Consider the following 27,841-nt stretch of genomic DNA (forward strand, 5'->3'; position numbering starts at 1 on the left):
ATTGGAGCTTGTGCTCTTTCGGGCACCTCATAAAACGAAAAATCATCTCGATAGATGACAACCACATATCTACTTTGATAGGGTCCCCAGAAGATCCATCAAAGGAGTAAGGGTCAAACTTCCCGAAATCCCTCAAATATTTAGCTTCAAGAGACAGGTCCTACATGTCTCTATTCTGCGGTCGAGTCTGCTATAACTGCTCAGATGGCATTGGTTCCTCCTGAGCCTAGTTCTGGGTAGTCTATCCAGCCATCGTGTTACGGATCAGCTCCTGTAGTTTTTCCATTAGGGAGGATGCAACAGCTTCACTAATTCTGGCTTCCATTGCCTTCTCATCGACTTGGGTCATAGGTGGATTCGAAGCTGTCGGGACAGTTTGGCTACTCTCAACTTCTTCTTCTTGCACCCCTCCTCTAACAGTCTTTCTTGCTCTAGAGTTGGGTGTCATGTCATGTCATGAACTCATAAATTAGCTATCTACCTCTGGATCTTTCTCAGAAATCATGCTACTCAAAACATTACATCACTAATCTCATATATGCACTAAAAACTTTCATTAGTATGATATACCTGGCAATGACGAGGAATCCATTACTGGGTGGTGACTTAAAATTTGATGATGCGATGATATGCGATACTACTTCTAGGTATGCATTATTAATGAAATGCTTGTAGTATGCTATGCGTTTTCACAAGTTTCATTGCGTTGAAACCAAGTATAATTCCACCGCAAGTTTCTCGGAGTGATCCGAGGTCGAACACAGGGATTGTGTAGTTAATGTGTTACGTTTGTGATATATGTGACCGGGTGTTTTTCAATTAATAAAAAGTGTGTGTGTACAGGTATTTAAAATTGCGGTAAAGTAAAATATGCGGTAAAGTAAAGTTGCGGTAATATAATAAAATGCGATAAAAGTAAACCTAAGCTAATATGATACAAGATACAGGATACTGATACATGATACTGAGATTGAAACTGACTGTGAAGATTATACAAAGGGTCGTGTTATGCGGTGGCAAGTCTTTATGTATGAAACAGAGATAGAAAGGGTAATTAATACAAATATCGCAAGTTCATTAATTGTGTTAAAGGTATAACTACGGTTTCGCTTTCCTTTGGCGTACATCTCTCAGTGATCGGCCGTGTTCCCACATCTCTATGGTGAAACAGGGATGAACGTAATGAACGCAAGCCTGCTTCCATCTCTGGAATACTTCTAGCTTTAGTTAACGCATTCTTCTAACCTTCTCTCGACAGGCAGAATGGCATCTTCACTTCTGCTCTCATAGGTGAAGATGTCGTCTAGCATGCTTTAGCTAAACATATTTATTTCTTTCGCACAGATTAATTTATTTGTTTAATTCATTCTAATTACCAAGGGATTAAGAAAACATCATGGAGAAAGTGATTAATGGAGGAACGGAAATAGACAGAAAGATGGAGATGAAAATGATCATGACATTCAATACTAATATTTAGCGTCTGATACATGGTGTGAATAATAGAGATTAAGAAGATGAATACAATTGATGATAAGAGATAGAAACAAATACAAAAAAGTGCCAACGTCTTGACACAGATCTGGACGGTGGATTTGCTTGCCGGCGAATGGAGTGAATGGAAGGAAGAGCTTCCCTCTCAGGCTTGCTCGTCCGATAGGAGTGACCTTGGTATAGAGCTTCACGGCGGGGATTGAAAGGATTTGCCCTGAGACTCACCTCTCAGCCTTGTCTCTTAAATCTTCCTAGATCTTCTCCGATCAGCACTCAGACCAGTCTCTCTCTCAATATACAAATATCAAATATGCCTGTATCAAGTATATCTTCTCATAAAATTCCAGAGGCTATTTATAGGCTCAGTTTTGACTCTTTGCAGTGTGGACACCCACTTTATTGTTATGGAAATTCTGGAAATGGTGAAGTGAATATTCCTTCTGTTACGCGATCAATCCCGTCAGAAATGCACAACGGTCATCTGTACATATGTCTGGATCCTCCACAATTGCATTGCTCTTTTGCATCTTCGATCGTTTGCCCGCATGCGGTGTTGTTTTTTATTACCGCATGCGGTTGAAGTTGCGTTAATCGCTTAGCTCTTGATCGATTGTCGCATGCGTCGTCATTGCATTGATCGTCTATTCATTCCTGAATGATGGGCGCAATGCGATGTAGATGCGTTGTTCTTTTTCTCTTGAGCCATGAACGCATGCGGTGACTTGATTTCCTACAAAACAGACTTGAAATATTCTTTTCTACCATCACAATGGTGTCAGTGGGTGTATTGATGACAATTTATAATTCTCGCATTTCTTAGCTAATTTCTCTACAATTGACGCAACTTTCCTTTCTTTTGGCCGCAATATCTAAATAAAGCAGTATAAATAACTTGTATTTCTACAAGTTATCACACCCCCAAATTTAGATATATGCTTGTCCTCAAGCATATCTTCTACTAAAGCAACAATGCTCAATTCCTATCCTAAATTTTTGCATCAATTGCTCCGAATGCTCCACCTAGGCACATTACTTAACAACGCAATTTCCTTCCATCCTTGCTAATTCCTAACAAAGCCCTACTTTATTCTTCTATACTAAAAATTTCTACTCAAAAATGCTTTTCTAGTTTTAAAAAGAATGTTTAACTCTTCTTATCAAAACAACTTGATGCATCTGGATGTGGTGGTCAAATTTTGCGTCATTTATTAGAGACTGTTGATCATGGTTACACCCTTTGTTTTGGCTTGTTCCCATGGGTGTCATGCGAAAATCCAACTACGGTTGTGTGCCAATCTCAACTTTAACTCATGAGTTTCAGAGGAGTTGTCTCTTGTTTTCTTTTATTTTTCTTTTTGCATTTCTCTCTTTTCATATTGCGTTGTTCTTGGAAACCCACCTTCGTTTTGGCTTGCTCCCACAGGTGTCATGTGAACATCCAACTACGAGCAGGCTCCTTTCACAACTTAACTCTTATCAGGTTGGGAATGTTTTTGAGGTTTCCCTTGTGTTGATATTGGAGTTTATATGAAAAATTATTATTATTATTATTAGTTTTTAAATAATGAGTGCATTTTTCTTAATGACCGCATACTCTTGATCTCATCTGCTCAGACCTTCCCCACCCCCAAACTTAGAGATGCGCATGGTCCTCATTGCGTTGTTTGGATAGAATAGACAAACACTAAGACAAAATTTCAAAAAGAAGGTTTGAGCAAAATTTTGAAGGATAAAAGATAAAGTATTGCTAAGCTACGAATTAACTAAGTGTGTGTTAGAAAATACAAAGTGTGAGAAATGTTTTTAAGTGTGTGCATATTATACATCATGGCAACACAATGAATAACACAAAATAAAAGATTAAGAATATCGCAAAGTTGACAAAGGATGATAAAGAAGAGGCACAGGCATATGGATAGAATTGTTACTTAATTGTATTAAAAATTAACTAAGTATACAAGTAATTACAAATAACACAATACAAAAATTGTTGCCTGTACAAAGAATCAAAGAATTTAGATAAGCATAGAAAAATAATGAATTAAATAAAATTAACAGAATGGCCGCAAAAATAAATGTAAAGATTATTGAGGAGCAGAAGGTTTTGGGGAAGGGTTCGGATATGGTACTTGAGGAGCTTCTGCAAAAATCAAATGCTGCCTGAGATGCGGAGGAACCATGGGTCCATGAAGATATGCTATCAGAAAATTAAAGTACTCATGTCTGCGCTCCGCTATCTGTCTTTGGTGTAGGTGAATCGTATAAGTGTTGCGCTGAATATTGATCAACACCTGCCTTGTCATGGCAGCACTGCGTTGTAAATTGTCGACTCGCTCAATTACCGCATCCATTCTCTAGCCAAAGAAGGCTTGTTGCTGAGAGAAGAGCTCTTACTATTGAGAGAAGAGTTATTGTTGCTGAGTAAGAAGGGACTGCATATCTGCTAACTCAGCAGCTAAGGAAGCAATGGTAGGTTGTGCCTGCAATGCCTCGCCATCTACATTTTGGGGTTAGGCAGAAGTGCCTTCACCCAAATCGTGTGGGTCATCAACATGCGGCGGTGGAAGGGGAAGTTGTGATGATGATGCTGAAGGTGATGATGGGGCTGCTAGATATGCGGTTGGAGAATATGGGGGAAATAAAAGATTGGTACAGTGCTCGAGAAGGGAAGAAGAAGGTTATGCGGGAGGGCTTGGAGGGCGAATTATTAAGGGTAAAGGGTCCAAAGGTTATGGATCTTGTGTTGTCGATATCCAACTTCTTAAAGATTGATAATGGCATTAGATTTATGCTCGCCCCTAAATCGCACAGCACGTTCTCGACCTTCTTCCCTCCTATTGAGCAGGGAAATGTAAAACTCCTAGGATCCTTCATTTTGGTGGGGATATTGTTTTGAAACAGTGCACTACATTCATTTGTTAACGCAACTATTTCATTCTCCCCAATCTCTCTTTTGTTAACTAGTATATCCTTGAGAAATTTTACATAGCTCGGCATCTGTTCCAAAGCTTCTATTAAGGGAATATTGATGTGTAATTGTCAGAGAACATCCAGGAACCTCTGAAATTGCTTACTATCATCTTTCTTCTTCAACCTGGACAGGAAAGGTGGAGGATCCTGTCGTACTTCTTGTTTAGTTGGCTGTTCGTTGAGGTCCTGTTCTTGCTGTGTTTCATTAGCTGAAGGTTGCGTTGATTTAGAATTCAAGTCTTGAGGAGCTTCATCTTTTGTAGGTATACTTACTTTTGGACGTGTAATTTTTCCACTACTGGTTGATTGGTCATCATCGACAATTAGATCCACTGGTCTTATTGTTGAATCTGGTATTGGTGGCATTGGGGTTGTTGTTTTACCACTCCTTAATGTCACTGCATGACATTGCTCTTTACCTCGTGGCCCAGATGCTCCTGAACTGCTAGGCAGCATACCAAGCGCATTATTTTTCAACTCAATCGCAAATTGTTCAATCTGCTTTTCCAAACCTCTAAGGGAGGCAACTTGCGATTGTCTAATTGCCTTGCTTTTTTCGATATAATGCTTCAATGAAGTCTCTAGAGACTACGTACTACAAGAGGTATCATATAAGAACGGTTGGTTGTAGGGTGGTATACTTTGAGAGTTACCTGGGCTACAGTCTGGATTAATGAAGACCGGAGGGCTACCTCGATCCCCTTGATAACTATTCTAATGGAAACTATGGCTCCTCTGGTTGTGATTCCTGTCTCAACTTAAAGTTAGGTGATCCCACCAACCAGGGTTGTAGATGTTGCCAAACGATTCATTGTAGACAGAATATACGAGTTGTTAATTCTAGAGGCAGACTTCTACTGGATGTCCCTCCACATTGAACACAATTCATTACGGCCACGTGCATCAACGCATTAACTTGCGCTGAACCCCGAGAGAGATTTCTCTGTTGATTAGCCATTGTCTGAAGGAGCGAGGTCATCATGGTCATCTGATCTACCAGTGTGCTCATTGTATTAGTTGACACATCAGCACTTTATACTCTTTCTTGCTCTAGACCACTTTCCTCAAACCTAGCATCAATCCACTCATCAGAATGTCGCGAGATGCGATCGAATGTGCTCTTGGCTTCCGTATATGATCTGTCTATTAATCCTCCTTCTGCGGAAGCATTAGCAATTGCTTGTGTTGATTGATCTAAGCCATTGTAAAAAGCCTCCATCAAAATGCTATTGGGAATCCCGATATGTGGACAACTCTTCACTAACTGTTTGAAATGCACCCAGGCGGTGCTTAAAGTTTCATAACCCTTTTGCTCAAAATAACACATCCCTTCGTCTCCTTACGTTGATGGCTGGAGGGAAGAATCTGTTCATGAACCTGTCAACCAACTGTTCCGCGTTAATCTCATCTGGCTCTAATGACTGAGCCCACCTCTTTGCTTCGTCCCACAGTGTGTATGGGAAAAGATATAATCTAAGTCCTTCTTGAGTCACACCAGGCATGGAGAATGCGCTGCATATGTCTACAAAGCTCGTCAAATGAGCATGCGGGTCTTCTCCTTGTAATCCTCTGAATTGCCCCACATTCTGAATCATCTACAGCATAATTGGTCTTAACTCAAAGCTTACATTCTCCTCAACCATGGGTTTTGAAATTCCTAGTGAGAAGTTATAAAAATCCGACGCCGCATAGTTCCTCATAGGAATGTTGCAGTTAGCAGCAAAAAATATGGAGTCTTGGGCTGGCCAATTTTCCCTTTGATTCTCTACGGTTGCCTCGTTATTATTAGCCATGCTTCTTTACTAGTTAATTCAACCCTAATGTGCTTCCGCGCGAATAATACACCTGATCTCTGGGTTCGCTTAGAATATCTGGATCACTCCAGAGCTCATAAGTCGTCAGACTGCTCTTCAGCGATAAACAACCAGTACAAAGAGATCTGTCCTGCAAAATATCACAAACATATTCAACACTAACCATTACCAATCCCCGGCAAAGGCGCCATAAACTTGGTCACTTGAAATTTGATGATGCGATGATATGCAATACTACTTCTAGATGTATGCATTGTTAATGAAATGCTTGTAGTATGCTATGCGTTGTCACAAGTTTCCTTGCATTGAAACCAAGTATAATTCCACCGCAAGTTTCTCGAAGTGATCCGAGGACGAACACAAGGATTACGTAGTTAATGTGTTACGTTTGTGATATATGTGACCGGGTGTTTTTCAATTAATAAAAAGTGTGTGTGTACAGGTATTTAAAATTGCGGTAAAGTAAAGTATATGGTAAAGTAAAGTTGCAGTAATACAATAAAATGCGATAAAAGTAAACTTAAGCTAATATGATACAAGATACAAGATACTGATACATGATACTGAGATTGAGACTGACTGTGAAGATTATACAAAGGGTCGTGTTATGCGGTGGCAAGTCTTTATGTATGAAACAGAGATAGAAAGGGTAATTAATATAAACATCGCAAGTTCATTAATTGCGTTAAAGATTTAACTACGGTTCTGCTTTCCTTTGGCATACACCTCTCGGTGATCAGCCGTGTTCCCACATCTCTATGGTGAAACAGGGATGAATGTAATGAACGCAAGCCTGCTTCCATCTCTGGAAGTACATCTCGCTTTAGTTAATGCATTCTTCTAACCTTTTCTTGACAAGCAGAATGGCATCTTCACTTCTGCTCTCACAGGTGAAGATTCGTCTAGCATGCTTTAGCTAAACATATTTATTTCTTTAGCACAGATTAATTTACTTGTTTAATTCATTCTAATTACCAAGGGATTAAAAAAACATCATGGAGAAAGCTATTAATGGAGGAACGGAAATAGACAGAAAGATGGAGATGAAAATGATCATGAATTCAATACTAATATTTAGCGTCTGATACATGGTGTGAATGATAGAGATTAAGAAGATGAATACAATTGATGATAAGAGATAGAAACAAATACAGAAAGGTGCCAACGTCTTGACATAGATCTGGACGGTGGATTTGTTTGTCGGCGAACGGAGTGAATGGAAGGAAGAGCTTCCTCTCAGGCTTGCTCGTCCGATAGGAGTGACCTTGGTACAGAGTTTCACGGCGGGGTTGAAAGTTTTGTCCTGAGACTCACCTCTCGAATTGTCTCTTAAATCTTCCTAAATCTTCTCCGATCAGCACTCAAACCAGTCTCTCTCTCAATATACAAATATCAAATATGCCCGTATCAAGTATATCTTCTTCATAGAATTCCAGAGGCTATTTATAGGCTCAGTTTTGACTCTCTGTAGAGTGGACCCCACTTTATTGTTATGGAAATTCCGGGAAATGGTGGAGTGAATAGTCCTTCTGTTACGCGACTAATCCCATCAGAAATGCACAACAGTCATCTGTACATGTGTCTAGATCCTCCATAATTGCGTTGCTATTTTGCATCTTCGATAGTTTGCCCGCATGCGGTGTTGTTTTTTATTACCGCATGCAGTTGAAGTTGCGTTAATCGCTTAGCTCTTGATCGATTGTCGCATGCACCATCATTGCATGATCGTCTATTCATTCCTGAATGATGGGCGCAATGTGACGTAGATGCGTTGCTTTTTTTCTTTTGAGCCATGAACACATGCGGTGACTTGATTTCCTACAAAACAGACTTGAAATATTCTTTTCTACCATCGCAATGGTGTCAGTGGGTGTATTGACGACAATTTATAATTCTCGCATTTCTTAGCTAATTTCTCTACAATTAATGAAACTTTCCTTTCTTTTGGCCGCAATATCTAAATAAAGCAGTATAAATAACTTGTATTTCTACAAGTTATCACTGGGCCACAGGGACTACCTAGACTTACATAGTAAGTTAGTCTACAGAACCCAAAACATGGACTCTGATACCAACTGTAATGACCCGACCCCTTAGGACTCAAGTTAGGTCGTTACTAAATACATGCATGCATGGAACTTAAAACGACACCCTTTTATGGTGAAATAAATGCTAAATAAATAGGTTAAGTTCAAAAGTTCTTCATTAAATTCAAATATATATAAAAAAAAAAAAAAGAAAAAAAAAACAACAACAACAACAGGATACCCATAAATCATAAATGATAATAAATAAGTCTAAAAAAATTCTTAATAGTAAGTTTCAAACTTCAAAACTTAAATTAAAAAAAATATATGAAAAGAAATCTAAATCTCATGAGCATAAGCATAAAACTGGTTCTAGTGGCTCGATCACGAATTTCATTTGTCAATTGTAGGTGCATCTTTACCTTTAACTGAAACAGCAACATGAGAAAGGATGAGTATAAAATACTCAGTAAGTAACCCCACTACTGGGGTCAGGCTAGGCATCTATGTCCTCTAGATGCCTACCTCTGGTGGAACATAGAAACTGCTCTAGTTCTCATGGATATATACATACATGAAAAACTGATTTCTATCCTACTGTAGTTAAGTATGCCCACTACCTCTAGTAAGTCCCGTAGGACCCACAACCTCTGGTGAATCCTGAAGGAAACACAACTCCTGGTGAATCCCAAAGAAAACACAACCCCTGGTGAATCCCGAAGAAAACACAACCCCTAGTGAATTCTGAAGGATACACAATCTCTGGTGAATCCCGAAGAAAACACAATATGTGGTGAATCCTGAAGGAAACAAAATATCTAGTGAATCCCGAAGGAAACACAATATCTGGTGAATCCCGAAGGAAACACAATATCTAATGGCCATATAACTAATCAGTAAAGAGAGTATCACAGTCTCAACATTACAATTATCACGATATGGTTTTATAACATACATATACACCTCAACATCATGGCTATATAATATGCATATATGTCTCAATATCCTCATATCAAATACAACCTCAGTGAATCAAGTATCATCTCTTACTAGCATGAGAGTATCTATGTGCACAAATAAATCTTTTAGATTCTCTTACAAAAACATATATCGGTCATACTATACTATCCGTCTATCATGTTATCGTTCTGCCATAATATTCATCTATCATGCTAGCATATATCTAGTGTCTAGCCCATGGGCAGTTCCAGTAGTAAGATTACTTACTCAAATCGTAAGTCCAAATATTTCCCTCCAAGCAACCACTCGATAATGAAACTCAAATTAAACCTATAACATAAACCCAACATTTAATTCACACTAAGGCCCAATTCCACCCATCAATTCATACCATCAACCCCAAAAATGATTTACCTAAAGTGTGGCTTGATCAACGGTCACTTCCAGACTTTGCCTCCAAAATCTCCACTAAAATCCACAAAGAAAAGCAACCTCTAATTCTGATGACAGCGACTTTAAACCTTCAAAAAATAATAGTTAAATAATTACTTAATCCAACATTACTGGTGTCCGAAGATCAACCTCAAGAACCATAATGTTACCAAATTTCTTGTTGGACACGAACTCGAACCTGCTGAATAGCACGTTGCGCACTCCAAACTACTCCAATCTTGGATCTAAATTCCAAATATAATAGGTATCAACCAAAAAGTAAATCCAAAATTTAATGCAACCAAGAACCTTCAAAACTCAACTGATCTTACCCAAAACTTACCAACACTTACCGAAATTTTCCCTTCCACGAAGCTAGACAGCACCTCTGAATTTTCTCAAAATTCCAATGAAATCGAAACCAAGTCAAAGGAAATCCACGAAATCCATCCAAAATGTGAAACCTTACCAAACATTCAGCCAAATACCAGAGACATGGCCGAAGGACTGAACGGCGGTGGTTAAACGAGTAGGGCGATGTTTGGACGGATGCAACTGACCGACGGTGCGAGATTGGCGACGAGCAGCGGTGGAGATCGGATACTGGGCTCGGTGGTGGAGAAGATTCAAACGAGCAACTTGACTGGATGAGGGAGTGGCTGGCACTGAAGAAAGGGACGATGCAGGCAAACGCGGCTAGCCGACTCAGCGCACTTCAGATCTGGTAGGTCCAACAGCTTCAAGACCCAGGTGTGGATCTGCGGCAGATAAAGGGCTTCAGCATGTGGGGACGAGGCTCGGATGGCTGGGCTGCGCTGGAGCACTGAGCAGCTGGAGGCGGTGGTTCACGGATGGGAGTTCGACGTGCAGTTGAAACGAGCGAGGGAGGGCGGACGTGTGAGGAAGAAGAAGGAAAAAAGGATTTGTTTTATAAAATAATAATAATAATAATAAAAACTTAAAAGGAAATAGAATAACTTTTATTTTATTCTTTTCCTTATTCTACTTTATTTTATTAACATCTTTTCCTTCCCGAAATGAAATTAATTCCTGCCATTAATTTTCAAGTTGAATAATTTCAATGCCAATTCATTAATTTCCAAATTGAATAATTTCAACGTCAATAATTAAATTCCCGCAATTACACATAAGTCCAAAAATTCCAAAGATGCCCTCAATTAATAAAATTACTGAATTACATAAATAATAAAAACTCGAGGTGTTACACCTAGGGTGCCTCGAGGCGATGCGCAAAAACTTTATCCAACCTAACAAGAGAGACCGTGGGATATGCTGTTGCACTTCCCACTTCCACTTATTATGAATATTCTCTTCATCCACCTTGATATTGACCTACCCAAACACCATCCTTTAGAGAGACACTCCCAGGGTGCCACGAGGCTGAGCATAGGTCTCACGGTGTGGACAATAAAGGAAGAAACGCGAGAGGTTTAAATGAAGCATCAAATGCCCCAAGTACCTCCCATTGAATGTTCTACCTAGGGGTTCATGAGCCTAGACAATCCGGTTACTAATTTTAGTCTAAGTTATTCTTTAAGTCCACTCAAAAAAAAACTTTTGTCTTTGAAATAAAACGAGTTCAAGTAATCGTATTAAACTCTTTAATGGTTTGTCCTTAACCTTGCATGCATGCATCAAATCTATCTAATTCACCTTTCAGGTAGGTTCCCAGGTAGTGGTGTTCCGTTTTCGTCACCTTAAAAACCCCAGCCTAGACAGAACCTGCCTTAGACAAAAGGTCCCTTATAGATAGATTTGCTACACTTTAGCCTTTTATTAGTCAATTTAATCCAATTAAACTGATAAAAAGATTAAAGCCTAAGGTTTCTAATCATATTAGAACCCTGATCTTAGGTTTATCTCATCCAAGTTTTAAACATTTTCAAACCATGATTTAAACCTAAGTTGGCATGCATGTCTTTCTTATTGATTTAATTCTAATTTCTTTTTATAACCATTATAAAAGGAACAACTAAAACATACAATGCCACACAACGAGGTATTTATAACTCTTATAAATTAACCTATGTGTCATGCTTCATGCAATGTTCGGTCATTACAATACATAACATTTATATACAAGTAACAACCAAGCACACATGCTTTCCATACACCCTTATACTATAACAATTATAATATAAAGGTGATGAATGTCAATGCTTTATGCATGCATAAATATAACTCTTATATTATATGATGCATGAGCATGCTCTTACGTAATTTAAATCATGTTTATCTAAATCATAACACTTATAATAAAGAGATGAAGCATGACCAATGCATAATCTAAGGTGGGATTTTTCTATATGGCATACCATATGACATATAAATAAAACATACATACATCCCATGTATATAAACACAGATTAATGGACCGGAATGAACCAACTCATAAATCGGAATGAAAAAATCTATCTATTACATTTTTCCACCGAGAAAACCAGTTCACAGGCGAACCGGGTCTTGAATCGTCGGCCGAAGCTCCCATTGTTTAGTAAACGCCTCCAGGTAAACGATCACGTATCATACAAGATGAAAACACGCGGATGCTAAATGATCATTTAGACGACAACGAAGCCGCAAAGCCCGATCGTTTAAATGATCATTTAACACACAATAGGTAAACGATTTACTACGCGATCGTATAGTCAATAACTAAGCGATGAAACTTACTGAGCTATATGATCGTCTAGTGCTCACGCATAAAACAGCTCCCGAGTATTCGATACTTAATGATCGTCTACCTCATCGTCTATATGACCTGACCAATGCTTGGTTGTCTTCATTCTCAAAGAACAGCTACCCTTGTTACGAAGCTTCTTCACGAACAACTCGTAGACTCAAACAACTTTGAAATTATAGACTCGATAGCAGTGAATAATACCCAGAAAACATAAGGGCCTTTACAATTAACTTGAAATGTAAAATAATTTAACAAACCAGTGACTTCATCCCAAAAACTCCATTAATCCACACATCTAAAAACGAGTAACGCTTAAAACAGAGAGTAGATATGCTTCACCCACCGAGAATCTAAATGCAATTCTTTGCATCAATGAATTTGGAATATCATAAATCTGGCTCTTATACCAATTGAAGGAACTCTTATACAAGAGTACCTATGAGCGGAAATGGATCTTTCCAAAGACATTGTGACAGAAATACCACATTTATATTCAAACAAACAGATATGCACAATACTGTAAATTACCGACATGCTTTAAGATTAACAAACAGGAGAACAAGTGTCCCACCCTGCCCAAGACCACCTTCTTAGCCTAGAGAAAGGCGTGATTGCAGCAGTCACTAAACCTTGGGCTGACACTTATTGCCTAATAACTCTTATGGAATAACTCTGATACCAATTATAATTCATATGCAACGGGACGTCTTTAGGCCCACAATTTATTAACTTAGAAACATAATATGTTTCGAGTCATTACAACACTAGATTTACAAGTCTCAAAACCCACAAACCCTAGTCCCTATATGAACAATAGTAACATGTGTACAATATTAACAGTAACCACCTAGCAAACGATTACAAGTCTTTTGGTCCTTTAGTGGCAGAGAAGATGCAGAGCTATCTTCAGAGGATTTGACCGCTACTTATGGGGGGGAAAACAAAACATTTGAAAATGGGGTGAGCTTACGCCCAGTGAGTGACCGAGAAAACATAGTAAAGTCTCATGCATGATTCCAGTAAAGATTTTAACGCATGCTGGATCAAATCAACACATATAAATAGTTTTTCAACAATTTCTCACACACGCATGCGTTCAAAACATAATTCACAACTTGCTTGGAAATCACTTCATAAAACTAGTAGGCATGAGAATATTCTTGAAAACATGCTTTCTATAACACGTTGTAGTCAAACAGTTTAAGCAAAATATTTTAGTCAAAACATTTTAGCCACTCACCTTAATTTCTTAGGAGCTTTTCACTCTAGTGGCTCCTCGGGCTCCTTTTCACCCCTAGAATCCAGATTCAAATTACATCTTAGATTACTCATAGTTATGAACCCTTTTTTAAAATACTTCCTTCTACAAACTTATTCTAAAATGTCTTAGAAAACTTACCCTAAAATTTCAGCTCAGAAATTCTCGCGGTTCAGCCGGAATCACAGATTCTCCAAGACTGGCCCAGACTAATCTGACAGTCTGACCCTTCTGCCTTCTTTTCAATCTCCAACCCAATTCCTTTGATTTCCCTCCGGCAGCCCCACTCTGAAGACTAGACTTCCAGAGCTTTCAAATGGCTTTGGAATTACTCTAAACACACGAGTATATTGGGATATCTTCTCGTCCAAAATTGATGCGTTCTGCTCAACCCTCACTGCTTTCCCTCTCTTTTACAAAATTGCTGATTTTGTGATTTGAAAATGAAGTTCCAAAGGCTCTATTTATAGGCGTCCAAATTTTCCCTGGTGTTGACACCACCTAGTTGGCTGCATGGCCAAGTATTTACCTCTCCCCTTATCAAAGCAAGCTTGCATCATTTTGGCCCAAAGTGTCTTCTTCATATGTGTCCTCCACAATTCCTTAGCCCTTAAGAATTTCTCCCAAGAAGACACATGGTTTGGCTAACGTTTGCCCTTGTGACCTCACCCTTCGTATGTGTTCAAATTAGGGTTTTCAACACATAATCCACAATAACGCAGCCAAATTCAACGCATAGGTGCTTACCCGGCCGTTCGATGCATAGGCGAGGCCCTTCGACATTTGTATGGGCGGGGCGTTCAGCACCGGACGAGGCGTTGTTGCACACACAAGCTGCTCTCACTCTCTCCACTCTCACTCCCTCCCACTTTCTCGCTGGTCCCGCTTTTCTCCACTCTCGCCCTCTCCCACTTTCTCGCTCAAAATCTCGCTCTCTCTAACTTTCTTGCTCAAAATCTCACTCTCTTCCACTTTCTCGTTAGTCTCGCTCTCTTCCATTTTTCTCTCTCAAAATCTCATTCTCTCCAATCTTGCTCTCTCCCATTTTCTCTTTAATCTCGTTAATCTTGTTGTTAGCTTACTGTGAACCTTGTTTGTCTCCGTGTAACTTTCTACACATTTTCCCACCACTTTGTACCACTTTTACACGAATTTTTCAGATTTTCTCCAAATCATTTTCCATATTTTTCTCAGTTCTTCAATCCTTTCTTTAGCCATAACGCATTTCACATAAATTTCATACTTAGCCAATTTTTCCCAAATTTTCCAAACTCAATTTCCATATTTTTCTTTTCAAATCCTCATTCCTTCTTCACCATTCCACACTAACTTTCTCATCAACCTACTTGTTATATAAATTTCATAGAATTTTACCAATTAAAGCTCAACTTAAATTATTCAAGGAAAATCTACTTAACACTTAGAAATTTCCTTCCTTTAACATAGGATTTAACTTTCACTTAGTTAATTCCTTTTATCACTTGTTTAAGTAAGGAAAATAGAAATCCGGGTTTCATAAACAGAGAAACTTACCAGTTGAAGACTCTCTTCAGCAGAAATCTCGCTCTCTCCACGAACGGACGCTCTCGCTCTCGCTGGAACGTCAAGCTATCATTTAGCAACACCCGATCGTCTACCACAAACGGACTCTATACGAACAAAAGGAAGATGGGGATGACACCACCACTTGTAACCCTTAGTATTCTTGGTATGAGAATCCAAATAGTGGACTCTATTCGAATTTGGTAAAGGGGGGGAGGAAAAGAGATCGTATACAACGATCAAGCAAGTGGGAGAAAGCTGAGTCTATCGTATAGACAAAGTGCTTGATTGTTTAGGTGAAGTACAAGATCGTGTAGTAAAAAGGCAGCGATCGTCTATACGATCATTTAGTAAATGCTCGGCACTAGACAATCGTTTAGGAAAAGATAAGCGATCATTTAGAAAGATGGCGTGTGCGTGTAAGCAATCGTGTAGTAAAAGCGAGCTAACATATAGACTCTAATTTTACTAAGTGATAGGCAGCACACTACTCTTGAGCAATTAACCATGTTCTTTACAAAATGAAAACAATTTTCATTTTATTCTTCAGTTACAAAAACCGAATGGAACTTCCCACTAACGCACAGTTACCAAGAAAACGGCGTGCACAATTATCCCATAATTGTCAAAAATTAAAAAATAAATATAATCATATTATATTTATTAACCTATAGTTTAATATCATATTTCAACCATAGTGTTTTCTCCTCCACTAGATATAAATCATATTTATATCCATTTTCCTCCAATTAATGTATCTCATACATAAAGTCAATCATATCATATATAATTAACGAGTTCAATTATATCATATATAATTGAACTCCCTCTTGTCAATTTGAACATTTCAAACTGACCCAAAAACTTATCCTCAACTTGAATCCATTGAGCTACCAAGGGGACCTTATGGACCTATGGCTCTAAGCTCCAACGGTACATGAATAGCTGACTAAACTCTTTAGCCACGAGATTCACCATCTGTTAACTGCCAGGCATTCCACTAAAGACCGACAGTTGAACTCTTCTGACCACAGATATATTTCTGTGTCCATTGGATATAACCAACCAACAGTACAATAACCCTTCACAGATGTTCATAAGTACAGCTGGGCCAATTTACCGTTTTGCCTCTGTAGTTACATTTAACTCCTTAAGTACCACTGATCCCTCTAATGAACAATACAACGTAGTCCTATTATGTGTGGACACCTCTTGGGCCATGAGAAGGTGTGTGGTGCAACATCCTTGAAGCCCCATGATCAGCCCTTAAGGGAGAAATCTATCTCCTTACCCCTGCTTCGGGGAAGGAGTGAATTTCATCTTATGTAGTTGAGTTCCCAGCTCCGAAATCAGACGAATCCCCAAAGTGGTAGATTTGATTCGGCGACCTGGCCACTCGCACCCATGCAAATCAAAGGACCACCCTCAATGGTAGAAGTTCCCAACTCACTTAGGATTGAGATCATGTTACCTATAGTCATCCTAGTGAAGTGAAGTCTCTGTCATGAACAATGTTATATAATGAGACGTTAATACTTCGTGGTCAAGTCTTATATAAATTCTTTGTATAGGATTCCCCCGCTCGCATGTCCTCACATGAATGATCAGGATCAGACCATTTGTAGCAAGTCATAACACTTGTAACTATTCCACAAAGCGGGCTGCATCTGTAAAATTACCAAGATAAGGTTTCCCTCCTTTATCCATATACTACAAATCATTTTGGTTATCACTTAAGACATGATCCATTTTTATGTCACCACATACATGCTTAAGTTACATAATGACAATTAGGGATTTAAGTTTATTGGTTTGTGGTAAAGCAAATAAAACATCCAATGTGCAAAGTCAAATAGTGAAGAAAATATCATATATTATACATCACAAGCGTTCGTACAAACTGTGTTTACAAACTACAGGACATAAGAATTTAGAGCATCATCCCCAACAAATATATTTGTAGTGTGAAGAATGCAGTTATTGGTCTTTAGTGGAATGCTCGACAGTTAACGGATGGTGGATATTGTGATTAAAGAGTTTAGTCAGTTATTCACGTACCGTTGGAGCTTCAAGCTACAGGTCCATAAGATCCCCTTGGTAGCTCAATGGATTTAAGTTGAGAATCAGTTTTTTGGTTAGTTTGAAGTGTTTAAATTAACAAGAGGAAATTTGATTATATATGATATAGTTAAATTATTTCAATTATATGTGATATAATTGATTTGATGTATTAGATACTTTGATTGGAGAAATTAATATAAATATGATTTATATTAAATATCATAAAGGAGAAAAGAACTATGGTTTAAATATTACGTATGATATGATAGTAAAACTATAGGCTATATATATAATATGATAAATTAGTTATTATATTTATTTATAATAAAACAATTATTAGATAATTGTTGGTAGTTATTTGTTTCTCCTTTAACCGATTGAGTGGGAGGTTTCTACCAGTTTTAATAACTGAAGAATAAAAGTGAAAATAATTTTCCTTTTTCATAGAATCACAACACATTCGATCGAATGAAAAGAAAAATCTATACGATAGCCTTTGAAAGAGTGAATGACGAGCGAGTTTACTAGACGACAGCTTCTCGTTTACTAGACGATCAAGTACCCAGTCTATATGATAGACTAAACCTTTCTCCTACTTTCTCCTACTTACTCGATTGTTTAACTCGATCATATACTTCCTCCTTCCCTCTACCAAATCCACATAGAGCCTACACCTCCTGGATTCTCACACCGTGAGTACTAAGGCAACCGAGTGGTAGTGTCGAGTGTTTCTGTTCGAGGATTGAGTCTTACTCGATTGGCTTTAAGGATCTGGCAGTTCATGAGTTGCCCTAGTTGTTCGTTGCATTCGTGCTTGTGATCGAGTTTGTTAGGACACATGACTTGTGTAGATCAATGGAATGCTTGTAGAAGAGTTCTTCAAAGGTATGTCACTTGATTCCTTTTGGTTTTAAATGAAAAAATGTTGTAATTTACTTGATGATGCATAATCGTTCTTGTTTGTTTGTAAATGCGTTGTTCTTTCACAATGTTTTTTTTAACGATCTTGCTTCCGCTCACTGGCTATCTTGTTAAAGAGTTCCTTCAGATACCTGTTCAAAGAAATGAACTTCCAACACAACATTCAAACAACAACATTCTCTCAACAGAACTACCAGAGTTTTTAGCATACTATAATATTCAAACAAACTTCTTAGTAATTTGAGCACAAATTGATTAAAACTTGTATGAGCACAAATTGCAATATATGAGCACAATTGCAATATATGAGCACAAATTTGAGAGTCATAACATTTCTAGGTGAAGAAACCTTAACCAAAAGAAAAAAACGTAATCACACTCATATTTAACTAAAACCAAACAAAACTATAGTGTACCAATTTCACCTTCAATTCTATTGAGGGTGGGAAAGTATGATTTTGCAACAGGATGGAACTTTGGAACCCCCACCTAAATTCTATCATTTTATTGACCTCTCCCACCCAAGCCTAGAATGCATGAAGTATATATACACATATATCTAGATAACTACCTCAAAAGCTTCCAAATCCAAGATTTTAAAACATTGACTTACCCTACGAAAATCACTTGTAGCATGACATGTAAATAAAATTGTGCAAAGTAGGCTTTTGCAAATCAACACAATTAGCATGAAATCAAATTTAGAGAGTTGAGGGCTTCAAGAATCAAGAACTACCTCCACTGATTGAATCCACATTCCAGTCAAACTAAATAGAAGACTTAATCCAAAACAGAAACAAGTTCTTGTAGATTCTAGCATCCAATTTCAAAGATTCTGCAGAACAAAAAACAGGAGAAAAAAAACCAATTACATATGTTAATGAACTAACATTTCTTCTCACCTTCAAAGTCAATGAGATGTCCATCGTGTACTCCATACTCAAAATCTTCCTGTGAAATGGAACACGAAATTACTAACATCTCTGTCCTGAAATTAACTGACATAGAATTTAATTTTAGTTTTAAATTAGTCAACTACTACACATCATCAGAAAGAAGATAATTAATATAAAAACTGAATATAGGTAACGTTCAAAAGCATTTTTTGGAGACAAACAATAACAAGGAAATATTAGGTAACCTTAAGCTTGTGAACTTAACAATATTCAATACTAAGACCTAAATTTGTTTATATCAACATGAGACAAACACAAAAGAACACAAATAAAATATTTTCAAGATTAAAATATAACCCAAGAAGATGTTTTATAAGCCTATTAACCACTAAACAAAAAGATGAAAGCAAGACCATCAAATAGTTCATATTCTTGAACTAATTTTTATTTCAACATTTCAGAATTTTATGAACCATAATCAACAAAAATACCTAAATTTTCTTATATTAAAATTTGAGATAAAAATAAAATAACAAATAAAATTTTAAAGGCTAAAATATAACTTTTTTAAAATAAAAAAAAAAGTTCTATTATACATTTGAACCACACCGAGCAAGACTATCAAACAAGCACATATTCTTGAACTAATTTTATTCCAACATTTCAAAATCTCAAGAAGCTTAATCATTGGAATAAAAACAAAATGAATGAAATAACTTTAAATTACTAAATTGAAGATATATATATAACGAAAATTTTACCTTTGGAGCAAGCAAACAACTCAAACAACCCATACAAAAATGTGAAGAGCTTCACTCAATCCACAAGCTTGAACGGATCTGACCTAAAGTTCAAAAATTGGAACAGATCTAAAAAAAGAACTTGCACAGACGAATTTGAAGACCCACGAGTAGATCGGGCAAATAGACGACTGGATCTGAAAAACTCACGACCAAATCTACAGATCTAACGCCAGTGATGATCTGAACGAAGAATGATGATACTGAATGCACAATCTGAGATCTGAACACATGCTGATGAACGGTGAGATGTTTGTTCGCTGACTGAGCTGACCGCAGATTTGATGATGGAGATGACAAACGTAGATCTAACAAACGTCAGACCACAGTCGCTTGCTCCAAAGACGATGAAATTGCTAACGAACAGTGAGATTTGCACCTCCACGAACGGAGTTGACGACGGAGCTGACAAACAGAGCTGAGTGAGATTTGCACCTTCATGAACAAAGTGAGAAAGGAGAAAAGTGAGATTTGGTCAAATGGAAGAGGGTTTAGAGGAAAGAAGTGATAAAGGAGAGAAATGAAAGATAGAGAAATGAAAGAGAGGATATTATTTTTTAAAGGGAAAAAATAAATGGACATAAACCGACATTGTAGCCTATTTAAAATATATCTTTAATGTCGGTTTAAAACCGACATTAAAGATCTTTTTTTTTTTTATAAAGCAAAATTATACATCCATTTTTAGTTTTTTCAACCGACATTAAAGCCCAGATTTCTTGTAGTAGCAATGTAACAGGCCAAAAAGGAAAGAGTTCAAACTAAGGATGTTAGTTGAAAGGCAGCTAAGCTAGTCAGCCTTGGTCCATAGTTAACCAAAGAGGGGGCGACACGTGACACTAAATGAACTGAAGTCTAATGGCAGATGGCATGGAAGCAACACGACCACTAATAACAAAATAGCTGGAGCTGGAAGGGTAAAGCGATAAGGAAGATCGACAAAAAGAAGCAACGGATTATCCAAGGAACATAAAGATAGAGCAACTACAACTCCACCTAAGGGACAGAAGATTAGGCTAGGAAGCTGGTTGAATCCTAATAAGATTGGCCAGGAAATATTCCAGATCAGCTCATGACCTAGGGTACACCTTCGATATAAAGGGCAAAAATCTACGGTGAACCTATCTTTGAGGTAGGCCTGATATAGTTGGGCACATAACTTCTCATGAGATGGAGAAGCACATTGGAAAACCGATTGGACCTTAAAAGGGTTTTGCTCGATAGGCCCAACAGGCTCTAGCAAGTCCGAATTGAGTTTCACGACGTAATGACGAGGAAACTCAAGGCAAAATAGCCAGAAAAACCACGAGCCCTAACTTGAAAGTGGAGGCTAATGTTACGGATGGATTCTAGAACCAAAGGCAAAAGTATCAATCAGAAAGATAAAAGGAAGTGGACTATGAAACGAATAAATGGGTTGGCTCATCCCGACCGAGGACCCAAGTACATAAGGAAGAAGTTCGGATCAGCCTAAGTAAGAAGACCGAACCAGTCGACCTCGGTCTGATCATAATTCATATTCCGATAAAAAATCTTGACCAAATAAGGAATATGAGAAGGATCGAAGCCTATAAATACATCATTATAACTCCCTATGAGGTAACTTAAACTTCTGACTTCTTCTCTATTCTATAATTGATATTACGCTATCAATGATAGCTTATATCTCTAGTATCATGCTATCAGTGATAGCTTCTATCTCTGATGTCTCAAGTGTTTAATGTGAACAATCTTATCAATGTTTAATTTTTGAAGAATTTATTTCATCGTTTTAATTACTTGAATAACTAAATGATATAAATGCCTTCTCTCACTAGAAAGCTGCAACTATCAGATAAGCATTTTGACATTAGTTATAAACAAAAGCTATCGGTGATAGCTTTTATTACTGATATCATATTATTAGTGATAGAGGTTATCACTGATCTAATGTTAATAATTGAACAACCTGTTGAACATCAAGTATTTATATCAACAAAATTGCAATTTCATTTATGAAAGTATAAAACTAAAAGATATGCATTTCAAAATAAAAATGTCTTGTAAAAGCACAACAATTTAGTTTCAAACAAAATCATAACCATGACAATCCATTGTCAAACAAAAACCTATTTATTGTCAAACAAACACCTAATTATTACAAGCAATCAAAGTTGTGATATTTTGAGATCAAAGCTTGGACCATCATTCTTCCACCTTGGAGAATGCATGCTTGAGACACCTTTGGATACACCTTTGGAGATACCTTTGGAGACACCTTCTTTTTGTCTTTTCTTGGATTTTTGCATTCTTCAAAATTTTCTTGGTTGGTTTTGTTTGCATCTTCGGCCTCTTCTCAACAACAAGTCCTCCATATTTTTAGCTGCAACCTTTAGCCTATACTTTTTTAGACTCTTTTTAAGAGTCTTTTCAATAACCTAAAAATCATGAATTAAAAAACAACATGACATCCAGAACTACATGTAAGGGGGCACAAATATATATAAGGTTCAAAGTTTAACCTATATACGTCTAGATTTATAGATCATAAACTTTTAAAAAAATTAATAGGTCTATGAATTCTCGATTTTTGTATTTAACATATTCTTAAAATATCAATTATACATCTAGTAAGTTGTTTACTTATTTGAAAATATTATATTAAACATTAAATTTATTTGTGTGCTTCATAATTAAGATTAGACATCTTTTAAAAATTAATTTTTCTATTAACTGTGATTCAATTTGACACAAAATATTATATTTTTGCTTTATAAAATAGTTAATTTTTTAAATTTTTTAATATTAATAAGATCTATTAAATATAAAATTGACATTTTTAAGGATTAGAGTCAAAATTGAAAATTTAAGGATTTATTTTTAATAATTTTAAAAACTAAGATACTAAACTTTTAATTTAACCTTCATATCATTGTTATTTAAAAATGCAAAGGTATATGATATTTAGGTCCATTATACTAATTACAAAACTATTAAAAATCTTAATAGAATTATTCACCTAAATATATAAGCAAAAATCAATCAATTAATTTTCATAAAATAATTTATAAAGATCCAAAAGTATTTATATATATATGAGAGAGATTTTTAAAAAAAATAAATAAATTTCTTGACCGGTACTAAAAACTAAAATATGATACATATTTTTTAAAATGAAATATTAGAAATTTAAATAATGGGTTGTTTTCAAATATACAAAAATGAACCAAAATATTTACAAAATATAGCAAAATTTTGGAACTATCAATGATAGATGCTTATAGATATTGATAGACTTCTATCAGTGCCTATCAATGTCACTGATAAACACTGATAGAAGTCTAGTGTCTATCAGTGACTGTTAGCGTCTATCATTGATAGTTCTAAATTTTTGCTATATCTTGTAAATATTTTCAGCAGTTTTACCATTTGAAATAATTTTCCTTAAATGAAATGTAAATTTATCTGGTATATTATTCATTTATATGCAGATATATATATAAGAAATGGATCAAAATTTCTTCTTTAAAAAAAAGAGTAAGATCAAAATTAAAATGGAAAAGTAAAATTTCTACGGTTCGACACATGGACGTGATGTGTAGGTTGAGAGCAAGTGTGTGCCTCCCTCTTCACCTCTCGACCAAAGTTGTATTTTAGTTTCTAAAACAAAACGAAATAATATATATTATACATACATAAAATTTTTATATTTAATGGAAATCAATATACATATATATAAAACGTCACCAGTTGAGAGGGGCATGTGCCCCACCCCGGTTCCTTAATAGATCTGTCCTTGTCTATCAATACACTATCAGTAAAGTAAATAAAGCTTACTATCATTTGTGCTATCAGTGATAGAAGCTATCATGGATAGTATGTTATTAGTGATTAGAGACTATAATACGATATTAGTTATGGAAGCAACTACTGATAGCATGCTAATCCTACACTTCAAAACATCAATCAATCAATACTTACCTTCTTTTTATCCTTCTTTTTTTCCCTTATTTTTTTCATCTACATTCTCTTGCTTTTCTTTATCTTTACCTTTCTTTTCTTTTTGATTTTTCTCTTCATCTTGCACTTCTACATTTTCATTATCTTGTTTTTGTTGGTCATTTTCTTGAGCCTCCTTGTATTTATTTTCTTGAACCTTCTTTTCTATAGCCTCTTGTCCTCAACAGTTTCAGTTTCAACTTTAGTTTACATGCATATTGATGCATTATTTTATGCGGTGAAATAATAAAAGGGATTGCGATGATGAAAAATGTGTTGTGCAACAAGTTTTCTCAACAGAACCCAAGTATAAATCCTACTAAGTTTCCTGGTAAGCCAAGGGTCGAACTCAGGGACTAAGAAAAACAATATGCAGCAATAATTTTTATATTACTTTGCAGTAACAAATAAATCAAAGAGTTGTCAGTTTTTTGTTTACAGTATAGAAGGTATGCAGCGGAGTTAAGAAAAGAGCTCATATTACGGAAGATGCGATGAATATGCCGGGGAATGGGTTGAGAAGCGGTTCAGCTAACACTTCCTAGGATTGCGTTCATGTTATGCGATCATGCTACACATATACAATAGCAAATCATTTCTCAACGCAAATGCTACGGCTTCTAGTTTAGAATGTATGCGATATATGCGATGATGTCTATAGGACTTACACATAAGCCTCTATTCTTGTCTATGTGATGACGATTGACACACACACATATAAGGTGACCGCATAATATCATAATCTATCTCTAGGGTGCATGTGATACATGTTGACAAACAGAGCTTATCTCTAAGTCTCTATCTCTTGGTTATGCAGATCTAATCTTGCTCTCTCGAGTCTAGATTCTAACCTAGCTCTCTCAAGTCTTAGGTTCTTTTTTTAGACTCTCTCTCAAGTAGCTCTAAAGGAGTGATGGGCGCAACATAAGACAAGATGATCGCATGCGATGAAATTCCTAGGTCATGTTAGCTAAGTTCTTCTCAACCTATTCGATAGATTTAGCTACTCATGAGTGTTTTAAAGAGAGTGAAAAGATGTAGATAAACAAGTTCCATTTTATAGATATATAATCGAAATACAGAATGACAATGCGGAATAAGAATAAAGAGCTTGGTAGCAATCTCTTGCTTCCCAAGGCTTTTACACTGTTCTTCTCTACTCTGCTCAAAAGATAATCTTGCTCTCGCAAGAGTCGGCCCTCTCTCTATTTTTCCATGCCTCCTGGGTTCTCTCTCAAGCTGACTAGGGCGATCTTCCGGCGTCCTAAACGAACTTCTTCACTGAAGGTGGCCTCTGGTATTTATAGAGCTTGGGGGTGAAAGGCTTTTTCTCTTATGATTGCACTGATAGGATGGCATTAATTCTCTGTCTAATGAACCAAATATTTGTCACCGAAAAGTTGAGTGTATTTGCTACAGTAGTTCGTTAACGGCTTGTCAACTTAATTCAGAATTGACCGTCATCAGCTTTCTGTCCCATCGTGATTTATTACGCTTTTCACTTAGATGCGCCCACCATGATGCGCTGGCTCTATGCAGCAACCTTCTTGAGTAGATAAATGCAAGCGCAAATGATCGCATAACCTTGCGTTAATGCAATCTCTTAATACGCTCAGCCGTTGATTTCTTTGGATCGCATTTTCCGCCTTGTATCAACACATATTCTGCACAAAAATACATAAGTTAACTGTTTTCATACAATGGACGCATGCGATCGCAATGTTGTGAACTTAATGCTTTTGGACGCAATATTGTATATTTTTATCAATTCAATCCTGCATTGTTTTATAACTTAGCACTGTAATAACGTGAATTTCTATCCGTTATCACATATATATCATTTATGTTATCATACTTCTTGATAGAAGAATAAATAAATAAATCACAAATATTACCTCTTTGCCTCCAACATCTATAAGTTCCAAACTTGCATTTAAAAGCTCTAAAGTAGATGATGGTGCTTTGTTCTTCTCAAGAGATTCTTGAGATTGCTTTTCACCACCTTCTTTTTGTGAAAGAATCATAACTTCTTTTATGTGGTCCAATATACCAAGAATCTTCTTGTATTTCTCAAGAATGGCTTTCTTAATGTTTTCTTGTCCTTTTTTTAGTTCTTCAATTCTTTTTTTGTAGTGATGCTATTTCTCTTCCAATTAATATTTGTTTCCCTTCTTTTTCCTCTCCAATATCCATTTCCTTAATTGTCTAATATTTTGATTGTAATTATTGTTCAGTTGAAACCAATGAAGCAACTGAAAACTAAAAGATTAATGAAGATGTAAGTGGTACTATTGTTGGATTTTATGCCCTAAAACTCGTAGATATTGAATGTAATTAAATGACCATCATTAATAAATAGTTATTAATATTTTTCTCAATAACTGTTATTGATATTTTATTTAATTTTGTCTTATTAACCCTAAAATCCAATAAACTAACATCCTAGGTTGTCTTATGAGTTTTGAACTGTAATAGAGACATATAGGGATCAATGTTCAAGATACATGGTCTATAATATAGGGGTAAGGTTGGGTACCTTATCCTGGTAACACTATGGATACGGCCCACTTTGTATTTGATACAAACGAAGTGATCTAATGCGTTCGTGTAGGAGACACGCGAGTGGGGGTATCATGGGCAATGAGTTTACACAAGACCGGACCATGAAATAGTAACCACTAGATGTAACTCCATTGACTAGTTAGGTTTCTACTTCAATAGGATGTCCGAGGCAACTTAGTCCTACTCCTAAGTATATTATGAACTTTTGTTAACGAGGGACTTGAAGGAAATCAGACATGAGGATTTCCATGAGCAGCGGAATAATCGTTCCAAGTTCCATTCGAAATTTAACGCTAACAATTACAGTTAAGAAACGGAAACTAACAGGTCATGCACAATACGAAATTACAGCATGCTTACAGAAGAGATCAAGGGATACAGTATACATATCTTTGAAGACTCATGCTTCAAACTCCCTCGATCACAAATGCTCGTTCAGTCTCCAAGACAGAAACACAGGAACGCTCGAACACAATGATCGCAACACAGCACGATCAACAGCAACCACCACACAAACACCACAAACACACAACAAACGGCTCCAAAACCTCAAACTCAATCGAGTTGAGTGAGGACACCACCACAATGGTCACCTTGGTATTCTCGGTGTGAGAATCCAAAGTGTGGGCTCTATATGGACTTGGTTAGAGGCAGAGACTGGAGGAATAACAATCGTGTAAACGATTGAGCAAATGGGAGATGATAAGAGTCTATCGTATAGATGAAGACTCAATCGTGTAGAAGAAGGCAACCTATCATGTAGTTAATGCCCTGCGATCATTTAGCTACGACTAGCTAAGTGAACTATCATATAGTAACACTCCATGATCGTTTAGTCTCTCTGTCAGTTATCATTTAGTGAAACAATTCCACTTGATAGCAATCCGTGAGTACTTTTCAAGAATAGCAACTCTCCTAAATTTAGGAAAACATTTTTTCTTTTATCTCATGGTCACCATAAAACCACCAATAACCTCCCACTCAATTGGTTATTAGAGAAAAAGAGATAATTATCCAATAATTAATATTATTATAAATATATTTGATAACCAATTTACCATACTATATTTATAACTTATAGTTTTAATATTTCATCTCATGAAACATAGAAACTATAACTCTTTTTCTATTTTATGGTACTTAATGTAAATCACATTTACATTAATCCTCTACTAGATGTATCTCATACATCACACTGATCATATCATATATAATCGAATATCTTCTTGTCAATTTGAACATTTCAAATCAACCTCAAGAACTGATTCTCAACTTGAATCCATTGAGCTACCAAGGGGACCTTATGGACTTGTAGCTTGAAGCTCCAACGATGCGTGAATAATTGACTAAACTCTTTAGTCACAGGATCCACCATCCGTTAATTGTTGGGCGCTCCACTAAAGACTGACAGCTGCACTCTCC

Source organism: Benincasa hispida, chromosome 10, assembly GCF_009727055.1.
Source record: "Benincasa hispida cultivar B227 chromosome 10, ASM972705v1, whole genome shotgun sequence".
NCBI classification, from domain to species: Eukaryota; Viridiplantae; Streptophyta; class Magnoliopsida; order Cucurbitales; family Cucurbitaceae; genus Benincasa; species Benincasa hispida.